We start from the raw sequence: 10,359 nt of genomic DNA on the forward strand, positions 1-10,359 counted from the left end.
AAATAATACAATGACCAGAACTGATTCTTTAGAAATAATTTTTAAATGATACGCAATGTTTATTTTCCTAGAATTTATTGTCACTATGTAAATCTAAACAAGTTTCTTGGAAACTGGAATCTATTCAAATCCATCAGATTGTTATATGTAAGAAAAATGTTAGCAGGACTCTCTGGATCTTGAGTACCTCCTCAGACAAATTGTATTTTAAACTTAACAGTCATATAAAAATAAAACTTTGGAAGGAGTAACAAGAATACAGAGTACTGGGCTAATGGTAAGATACTTGGTAGTGTGGATGAACAGAGGGATCTGGGTGTCCATGTGCATAGATTCCTGAAAGTTGGCATCCAGGTTGATAGGGTTGTTAAGAAGGCGTACAGTGTGTTAGCTTTTATTGGTAGAGGGATTGAGTTTTGGAGCCAGGAGGTCATGCTGCAACTGTACAAAACTCTGGTGCGGCCGCATTTGGAGTATTGCGTACAGTTCTGGTCGCCGTATTATAGGAAAGATGTGGAAGTGTTGGAAAGGGTGCAGAGGAGATTTACCAGGATGTTGCCTGGTATGGTGGGAAAATCGTATGAGGAAAGGCTGAGGGGCTTGAGGTTGTTTTCGTTAGAGAGAAGAAGGTTAAGAGGTGACTTAATAGAGGCATACAAGATGATCAGAGGATTAGATAGGGTGGATAGTGAGAGCCTTTTTCCTCGGATGGTGATGGCTAGCACGAGGGGACATAGCTTTAAATTGAGGGGTGAGAGATATAGGACAGATGTTAGAGGTAGGTTCTTTACTCAGAGAGTAGTAAGGGCGTGGAATGCCCTGCCTGCAGCAGTAGTGGACTCGTCAACATTAAGAGCATTCAAATGGTTATTGGATAAACATATGGATGATATTGGAATAGTGTAGATTAGAGGGGCTTTAGATTGGTTCCACTGGTCGGCGCAACATCGAGGGCCGAAGGGCCTGTACTGCGCTGTAATGTTCTATGTTCTATGTTCTAATTATATAACTTTGAATTATTCTCTTCATAAAATAAATTACATTGTTGTTTGTCATCTATATCAATGATCTGGATGATAATGTGGTAAATTGGATCAGCAAATTTGCTGATGATACAAAGATTGGAGGTGTAGTGGACAGTGAGGAAGGTTTTCAAAGCTTGCAGAGGGATTTGGACCAACTAGAAAAATGGGCTGAAAAATGGCAAATGGAATTTAACGCAGACAAGTGTGAAATATTGCACTTTGGAAGGACAAACCAAGGTAGAACGTACAGGGTAAATGGTAGCACTCTGAAGAGTGCAGTTGAACAGAGGGATCTGGGAATACAGGTACAGAATTCCCTAAAAGTGACGTCACAGGTGGATAGGGTCGTAAAGAGTGCCTTTGGTACATTGGCCTTTATAAATCGGAGTATCGAGTATAAAAGTTGGAGTGTTATGGTAAGGTTATATACGGCATTGGTGAGGCCGAATTTAGAGTATTGTGTACAGTTTTGGTCACCTAGTTACAGGAAGGATGTAAATAAGGTTGAAAGAGTGCAGAGAAGGATCACAAGGATGTTGCCGGGACTTGAGAAGCTGAGTTACAGAGAGAGATTGAATAAGTTGGGACTTTATTCCCTGGAGCGTAGAAGAATGAGGGGAGATTTGACAGAGGTGTATAAGATTTTGATGGGTATAGATAGAGTGAATGCAAGCAGGCTTTTTCCGCAGAGGCTAGGGGAGAAAAAAACCAGAGGGCATGGGTTAAGGGTGAAAGGAGAAAAGTTTAAAGGGAATATTAGGAGGGGGCTTCTTCACGCAGAGAGTGGTGGGAGTGTGGAATGAGCTGCCGGATAAAGTGGTAAATGTGGGGTCACTTTTAACATTTAAGAAAAATTTGGACGGGTTCATGGATGAGAGGGGTGTGGAGGGATATGGTCCAAGTGCAGGTCAGTGGGACTAGGCAAAAAATGGTTCGGCACAGACAAGAAGGGCCAAAAGGCCTGTTTCTGAGCTGTAATTTTCTACGGTTCTATGGACAAAATTTACCACGTTCTATCAAAATGATTTTGCCACGAGTTTTCAAATTAGAGTTATTTTTTGAAAACTGTTTCAGTATCATTCTCCTTGACTATTCTCCCCAGCAATCAAAGTCCTGCTTACATGGGACATTCCAGTCTTCCACCAAAGTTACTTCAGCTGAATGGAGGAAGCCATTTCGTGGTGTTTAAAAAAAGATTTATATTTATATAATATTTCAGCTGTATGTCTCCAAATACTTTACAGCCAAGTAAGTACTTTTTGAATTGTAGTCACTGATGTAATGTAGGAAACACAGCAGCCAATTTGCACACAGCAAACTCGCACAAATAGCAATGTGATAATGACCAGATAATCTGTTTCTTTGTGATGTTGATTAATGGATAAATATTAGCCAGAACACCAGGGATACCTCCCGTACCCTTCTCCAAAATAGTACCATAGGATCTTTTACATCCACTGAATAGGTCGACGGGCCCTCGGTTTAACATCTCATTTGAAAGGTGGCATCTCAAACAGTGGATCACTCTCTCAGTATTGCACTGGAGGATCAGCCTTTAGTTTTGTGCTCAGCTTTATGTTTGAGGTGTATTTAAGGAACAGGCACTACATGGAACCAAGACAAAGTATATCAATTTTGTTAAAATCTCCCTTTCTACCTCAACTACCTACATGACATTTCTCTATTTGGAGATCAGATTTTCTCCATGTTCACTTCCCTAAGAGTAAGTAAACCAAGAGACTCCACGGCAATATAAGTTTATGCAGTGTGCTGCTTCAAAGAACTGAATGCCCTTTTCTTATTCTGTCAGCATCTGCTGGATATTAATGAGAATCTCTTTAGCCTTCCTTGAAGTGTTGTCCTGTCAACGTGATGCAAGTGATTAAGACACAGATTCTGAGAGCAAAGACTGTTCAAAAGAGGAGATAGTGTTCAAGAACAATAATACCATCCAGAGCCAACAGAACTCCTCATTAAAGTTCCATTCAACCACTGAGTGTAATGCAGCCAAGTGACCTTCAAGGAAGGAGGTCCCCAGAGTTTCACATTCATTTTATGGTGATATTCTACTGCTTTCCTTTTGCTTAAATCCACTTTCGTGCAAAAGAATTTCAAGCAAATCAATTGAAATGCAGAAGATGGATTAAGGAGAAATGCATAAAGCAGGAGAGGCACTGGTTCCAGGAGATAACCTGCCTGCGCTCCAGAAACGATACAATCAGTTGAAGCTTATTGCTACAGGGATAGCAGTGGAATCAGATGAATGGCAGTCCTACGGGCAAATTAAACTTTGCAAAATTTTCAATTTCTAATTCAAAACAACTGGAAAATGAATAATATTTGCTCAATTCCCAAAATCTAATTACCATTCAGATAATAGCCAGAGGTTATACAGGTACTGCAGATACATTATCAGCAGTTAATTAAAAGCATGATTATCTGGATTATAGGCATCAACTGTGGCTCAGAGACAGTGTTCTGATCTCTATGTTAGAAGATTGTGGATTCAAATCCTTTTACAGAGATCTGAGGCATATAACCTAGACACACCTCCAATGTATTACTGAGGGAATGCTGCACTGTTATAGGCCCTGTCTCTTGGATGAGGAAAAAGCTGGAACTACTCAGCAGGTCTGGCTGCATCTGTGGAAAGAGAATCAAAGGTGGATGCACCTGGGGCATTAACTCTGTTTTTCTATCCACAGATACTGCCAGATTTGCTGAGTATTTCTCGAATTTTTTGTTATCTCATTAAAACTGATGATCTGGTGTTTAAGATGTTATTACTTGCAGAACCTATGCGCAAAATGGCTCCATATATTTACTACAAGAGTGACCATACTTCAGAAGTACCTCATTGGCTTTAAAATACTTAGGGTTGTAACAGATACTATAGGAATTAAAGTCTTTGCTTCAACACAGCAATGACAAACAGAAACAAACTGTGTTCCATTACACATATTTTATACCTCACTAGTCCCAAGTTACCAATCTTGTCTTCCATTATCCTATAGTAAAGCAGTGTAGATGATGTGGAGTTGCCGGCGTTGGACTGGGGTAGGCATAGTAAGTAGTCTCACAACACCAGGTCCAACAGGTTTATGTGGTAGCATGAGCTTTCGGAGCGCTGCTCCTTTATCAGGTGAGTGCCTGATGAAGGAACAGCGTTCACCTGTTGAAGAAGCAGTGCTCCGAAAGCTCATGCTACCAAATAAACCTGTTGGACTTTAACCTGATGTTGTGAGACTACTCACTAAAGCAGTGTACAACACTCCTTACATGAAACACCAGTTCAAATTCTATCACAACAGCTGGGAAATATAAATACAGTTCATTAAATAACTCTGACATAAAAAGCTAGGATCAGCAATGGTGACCATGGAAGTCATGATGTGGAGATGCCGGCGTTGGACTGGGGTAAACACAGTAAGAGTTTTAACAACACCAGGTTAAAGTCCAACAGGTTTATTTGGTAGCAAATGCCATTAGCTTTCGGAGCGCTGCTCCTTCGTCAGATGGAGTGGATATCTGCTCTCAAACAAGGCACTGTTTGAGAGCAGATATCCACTCCATCTGACGAAGGAGCAGTGCTCCGAAAGCTAATGGTATTTGCTACCAAATAAATCCATTGGACTTTAACCTGGTGTTGTTAAAACTCTTACCATGGAAGTACCAGACTGTTGTCTGCTTCACTAATATCTTGTAAGGAAGGAAATCTGCCATCCTTACTGGATCTGGCAAGTTTGACTCTAGACCCACTGCAGTATGATGGACTCTTACTTCTGAAATGAACTAACAACTCAGTTGTACAAAACCGCTATGAAAAAGCATAAAAAGAATAAAACCTGACAGATCACTCAGCATTGACTTAGATATGGCAAAGACACATCCTTCGCAACTCAGTAAAATCCACTTCCCCAACATCTGAAGGTTTGTGACAAAATTTGGAGAATTTTTCCATGCAGTGGTCAATAAAACACATGGCACAATCATACTCATCGAATCATATCTTTCAGTCAATGTCCCAGACTCCTCCATCACAATCGCTGTGTAGGTCCTACCTGACCCGCTGGACAGTCTTACCAGAAGCGGTGGCACACTGATACACAAGAAATGGTCCTGGGAATCCGTAACCTTAGTTCCAGATCCCATGAAGTCTTACAGCATCAAACCAAAGAAAATCTCTTCTTGGTTACCACTTACAACCTACTCGAGCCCACCCACTCTACCCTCTCAGCTAATGAACTAATACTCCTCCATGTTGAATGCCATTTGGAAGAGATGCTGAATGCGGCAAGAACATTACTGATGGAGCTGGCTGAGTCCTGAAACATGTATCTGCCAAGCGGAGCTTGTGGCAGGTGATGAGAGAACTACCAAGACACAAAAGCTATTTAACATTTTTTTTCCACCAATCTACCTGTCACAGATGCATCTGTCCATGAAAGTAATGATAGGGATGAGCACCATACAGTCCTTGAAGTTCCACCTTCATACCGAGAACACCTTCCATCTTCTGCAGGGGCAACATCACTGTGATAAATGGGGCAAACCCACCACAGATCTAGCAGTGCAAAATTGGGCATTTATGAGGGGCTGTGGGCAATCAGCAGCAGCAGATTTGTATTCAATCACAACCTCATAGCCTGGCATATCCCTCAGTCTATCATTAGCAACCCAAGGGGCCAACCCTGGTTCAGTGAAGAATGTAGAAAAGCATTCAAGGAACAACACCCAGTGCACTTAAAAGTGTTCAACGTTTGAAGCTACAACTACATGCATGTTAAGCAGTGGAAGCATCATGCTTAAGCTAAGACAGAGCTAAATGATCCCAGAACCAATGGATCAGATCAAAGCTCTACAGTTCCGCTACATTCAGTCATGAATGAGGATGAACAGCAATGGGAGGACGGGTTCCATAAACATCCCATTCTCAATGATTGGCACAAATGAAACATTTTCAGCCATCCTCAAACAGAAATGCCGAGTGGATGAATCATTGCGACCTCTTCCCAAGGTCCCCAAAATCACAGATACCAGTTGCAACTTAATTCTTGTGATATAAGAAATGGCTAAGCACATTGGATACAGCAAACATCTAATAACATCCCGGATTTACTGCTGATAAATTGTACTCCAGAATTAGCCAAATCTCTAGCCACATTTTCCCAGTACAACCACAGCACTAAATCAACCCAATCCAAAGTGTACAATTGCCCAGCTGTGTTATATTTACAAAGTAAGAAGTCTCACAACACCAGGTTAAACTTTAACCTGGTGTTGTGAGACTTCTTACTGTGCTTACCCCAGTCCAACGCCGGCATCTCCACATCATGACTACCATATTTACAAAGAACATGGCAAATCCAATCCAGCAAATTACTATCAGCCTACTCTCTAAAATTAGCAAAGTGATGGTGGGTATCATTGACAGTATATAAAGCAACACATACTCACCAAGAACCTGCTCACTGGAGCTCAGTTTGGATTTTGCCATGACCACTTGCTTACAGATCCCATTACAGCCTTGATCCAATCATGGATAAAAGAGCTGAGAATTCTAGAGATGAGGCGAGGCTCACTACCCTTGACATCAAAGAGAATTTGACTGAGTGAAACAGTGGTGGCCTTAGTAAAATTGAAGTCAATGAGAATCAAGGATAAAGTCACCACTGGTTGGAAGCATATCTAGCAAAGGGAAATGGTTATGGTTGTTGAGGCAGCTAATCATCCCAGCCCCAGGACATCACTACAAGAGTTCCTCAGGGCAATGTCCTAGTTCCAACCATCTCCAGCTGCTTCATCAAAATTCTCTCCAACATAAGATCTGAAGTGGGGATGTACACTGATGATTGAAATGTATTCAGTTCCTTCACAACTCTTCAGATACTGAAACAATCTATGCCTGCATGCAGTAAGACTGAGATAACATTCAGGCTCAGGCTGATAAGTGACAGGTAACATATTCACCACACACCTGCCAGATAATTACCGTTTTGAACAAGAGAAAGTTCAGTCACCTCCACTTGACAAGTGTCAATCCCTATTTCAAATTCCTGGGGGGTTACCCTTGACCAAAACTTAACTGGACTCACCGTACAAATACCACAGCAACAAGACCAGGTCAGAGTTTGGGAATTCTGCAGAAAATAACTCAATTCTAGATCCCCCAAAGCCTGTCCACAATACAGAGTCAGGAGTATGATAAAATACTCCTCATTTGTTCCTACAAATTTTTAAAAAATACTTTTCCAATTCAATCAAATCAAGTCCAATTCAGAGTCTCAACAAGTTGAGACATTTCAGATCCAGGCTGACAAGACAGGGAAGGTTTCCTCCTCCAAGGCTTGATCTCATTTGCATCTTAGCCAAAAGGCCGAGAAACCGCTTTTAAAAATTGCTTCATATGAAACATATGAAGCTTAAATGCAACCCAATGACCTCAACCAAGTGCAGCATCCGCATAACTACACTTGATCTTAGCCAAAAGGCTAATGTTGGAGCTGGATTGGATAACAAGATGGGAGAAACTTAGCACCATCCAGGACAAACCAGCCGACTTGATCATCACCCCATTCACCACATTACACTTGTATGGTCGGCACCCCATGGTCGGCCGCACTTGGTTGAGGTCATTAGGTTACGCTGAGGCTTCATATGAAGCAATTTTTAAAAGCGGCATCTCGGCCTTTTGGCTAAGATGCAAATGAGCTCAAGTCTTGGAGGAGGAACCTCCCCCTTCTCCAATCAGCTTGGCTCATGTAGATCAGGCCCAGGACAGGGTGGTTTGGTCGCTCGCCCTGTCTTGTCAGCCTGGATCTGAAATGTCTCAACTTGTTGAGACTCTGAATTGGATTTGATTTGATTGAATTGGAAAAGTATATTTTTAAAAAATTACACTTTCATACACCAGGCACTGAAGTAACTAATCCAACCTTCTTCAGCCGTCACCTTCTAAACCTGAGACTTTAGCCACTGAGAACAGGAGCAGCAGATACATGAGAACACCAGTTCCTGCAGGTTCCCCTCCAAGCCACACACCATCCCGACTTGGAGATATATCACTGTTCCTCCACTGTGGCTGGATCAAAACCCTGGGGTTTCCTCCCTCACAGCACTTCAGGGACTACAGCAGTTCAAGAAGACAGCTCACACCAGTCTCAGGGGCATCTAGGGAGGGGCAACTGTGAAGCTTTTCTCTGGAATTTTCCTCTTCCCTTTGGGGGTCACTGGGATTGTTAACCTGCTTTTCACCCTGGGGTTGATCCATTTATTTTAAATTGGCTAATACTCTGTGAAAGCCGTCAGCAAAGTTTAAGCACTGATTCCTGATGTCCCCAACACCAACCTGTCGTTACAAACATGAAATAACTTTTTGCTACAAACTCGAACCAGTCACTTTCTCAATCGAGCCGCTGTCAGCAGTGAGCTTGGAATCAAACTGAAACCCCTCCTTAGAAAAGTTAAAAGGACATTTTGCGAAAAGACGCACAGCGGGAATCCCGGGACCATCTGTGAAAGATCCAAGTTCAGATTCAGAAAAGGCGAGAGCTGGAATTGGCTGAGACTGGGGGATTGCGGGCGGGAGGGGGGAAGAAGATTGGAGAGGGGGAGAGGATTGGGGAGGGGGAGGGGGAGGGGGAGAGGATTGGGGAGGGGGAGGGGGAGAGGATTGGGGAGGGGGAGAGGATTGGGGAGGGGAAGGGGGAGAGGATTGGGGAGGGGGAGAGGATTGGGGAGGGGGAGGGGGAGGGGATTGGGGAGGGGGAGGGGGATTGGGGAGGGGGAGGGGGAGGGGATTGGGGAGGGGGGAGGGGGAGGGGATTGGGGAGGGGGAGGGGGAGGGGATTGGGGAGGGGGAGGGGATGGGGATTGGGGAGGGGGAGGGGATTGGGGAGGGGGAGGGGATTGGGGAGGGGGAGGGGGAGAGGATTGGGGAGGGGGAGAGGATTGGGGAGGGGGAGAGGACTGGGGAGGGGGAGAGGACTGGGGAGGGGGAGAGGACTGGGGAGGGGGAGAGGACTGGGGAGGGGGAGAGGACTGGGGAGGGGGAGAGGACTGGGGAGGGGGAGAGGACTGGGGAGGGGGAGAGGACTGGGGAGGGGGAGAGGACTGGGGAGGGGGAGAGGATGGGTGAGGGGGGAGAGGATGGGTGAGGGGCGAGAGGATGGGTGAGGGGCGAGAGGATGGGTGAGGGGCGAGAGGATGGGTGAGGGGCGAGAGGATGGGTGAGGGGCGAGAGGATGGGGGAGGGGGGAGAGGATGGGGGAGGGGGGAGAGGATGGGGGAGGGGGGAGAGGATGGGGGAGGGGGGAGAGGATGGGGGAGGGGGAGAGGATGGGGGAGGGGGGAGAGGATGGGGAGGGGGGAGAGGATGGGGGAGGGGGGAGAGAATGGGGGAGGGGGAAGAGGATGGGGGAGGGGAAGAGGATGGGGGAGGGGGGAGAGGATGGGTGAATGGGAGAGGATGGGGGAGGGGGGAGAGGATGGGTGAATGGGAGAGGATGGGGGGGGGAGAGGATGGGGGAGGGGGAGAGGATGGGGGAGGGGGAGAGGATGGGGGAGGGGAGAGGATGGGGGAGGGGGAGAGGATGGGGGAGGGGGAGAGGATGGGGGAGGGGGAGAGGATGGGGGAGGGGGAGGAGGATGGGGAGGGGGAGAGAGGGGAGGGGGAGAGGATGGGGAGGGGGGAGAGGATGGGGGGAGGGGGAGAGGATGGGGGAGAGGGAGAGGATGGGGGAGGGGGAGAGGATGGGGGAGGGGGAGAGGATGGGGGAGGGGGAGAGGATGGGGGAGGGGGAGAGGATGGGGGAGGGGGAGAGGATGGGGAGGGGGAGGGATGGGGAGGGGGAGAGGATGGGGAGGGGGGGGAGAGGATGGGGAGGGGGGAGAGGATGGGGGAGGGGGGAGAGGATGAGGAGGAGGGAGGGGGGGAGGGGGGAGGGGGAGGGGGATGGGGGAGGGGGAGGGGGGGGGGGAGGGGGAGGGGGAGGGGGGAGGGGGAGGGGGGAGGGGGGAGGGGGAGGGGGGAGGGGGGAGGGGGAGAGGGGAGGGAGGAGGGGAGGAGGGGGGGAGGGGAGGAGGGGAGGGGGGGAGGGGAGGAGGGGAGGGGGAGGGGAGGAGGGGAGGGGGGGGGAGGGGAGGGGGGAGAGGGGGAGGGGGGGGGAGGGGAGGAGGGAGGGGAGGGAGGGGAGGGAGGGGAGGGGGAGAGGGGGGTAGGGGAGAGGGGGGTAGGGGGGAGGGGAGGGGGAGAGGGGGGGTAGGGGGGGAGGGGGGGAGGGAGGGGCAGGGGGGTAGGGGTGGGAGGGGAGGGGGGTCCACGGGGGGAGGGGAT

The sequence above is a fragment of the Mustelus asterias genome, chromosome 23, assembly GCF_964213995.1.
Source record: "Mustelus asterias chromosome 23, sMusAst1.hap1.1, whole genome shotgun sequence".
NCBI lineage: Eukaryota > Metazoa > Chordata > Chondrichthyes > Carcharhiniformes > Triakidae > Mustelus > Mustelus asterias.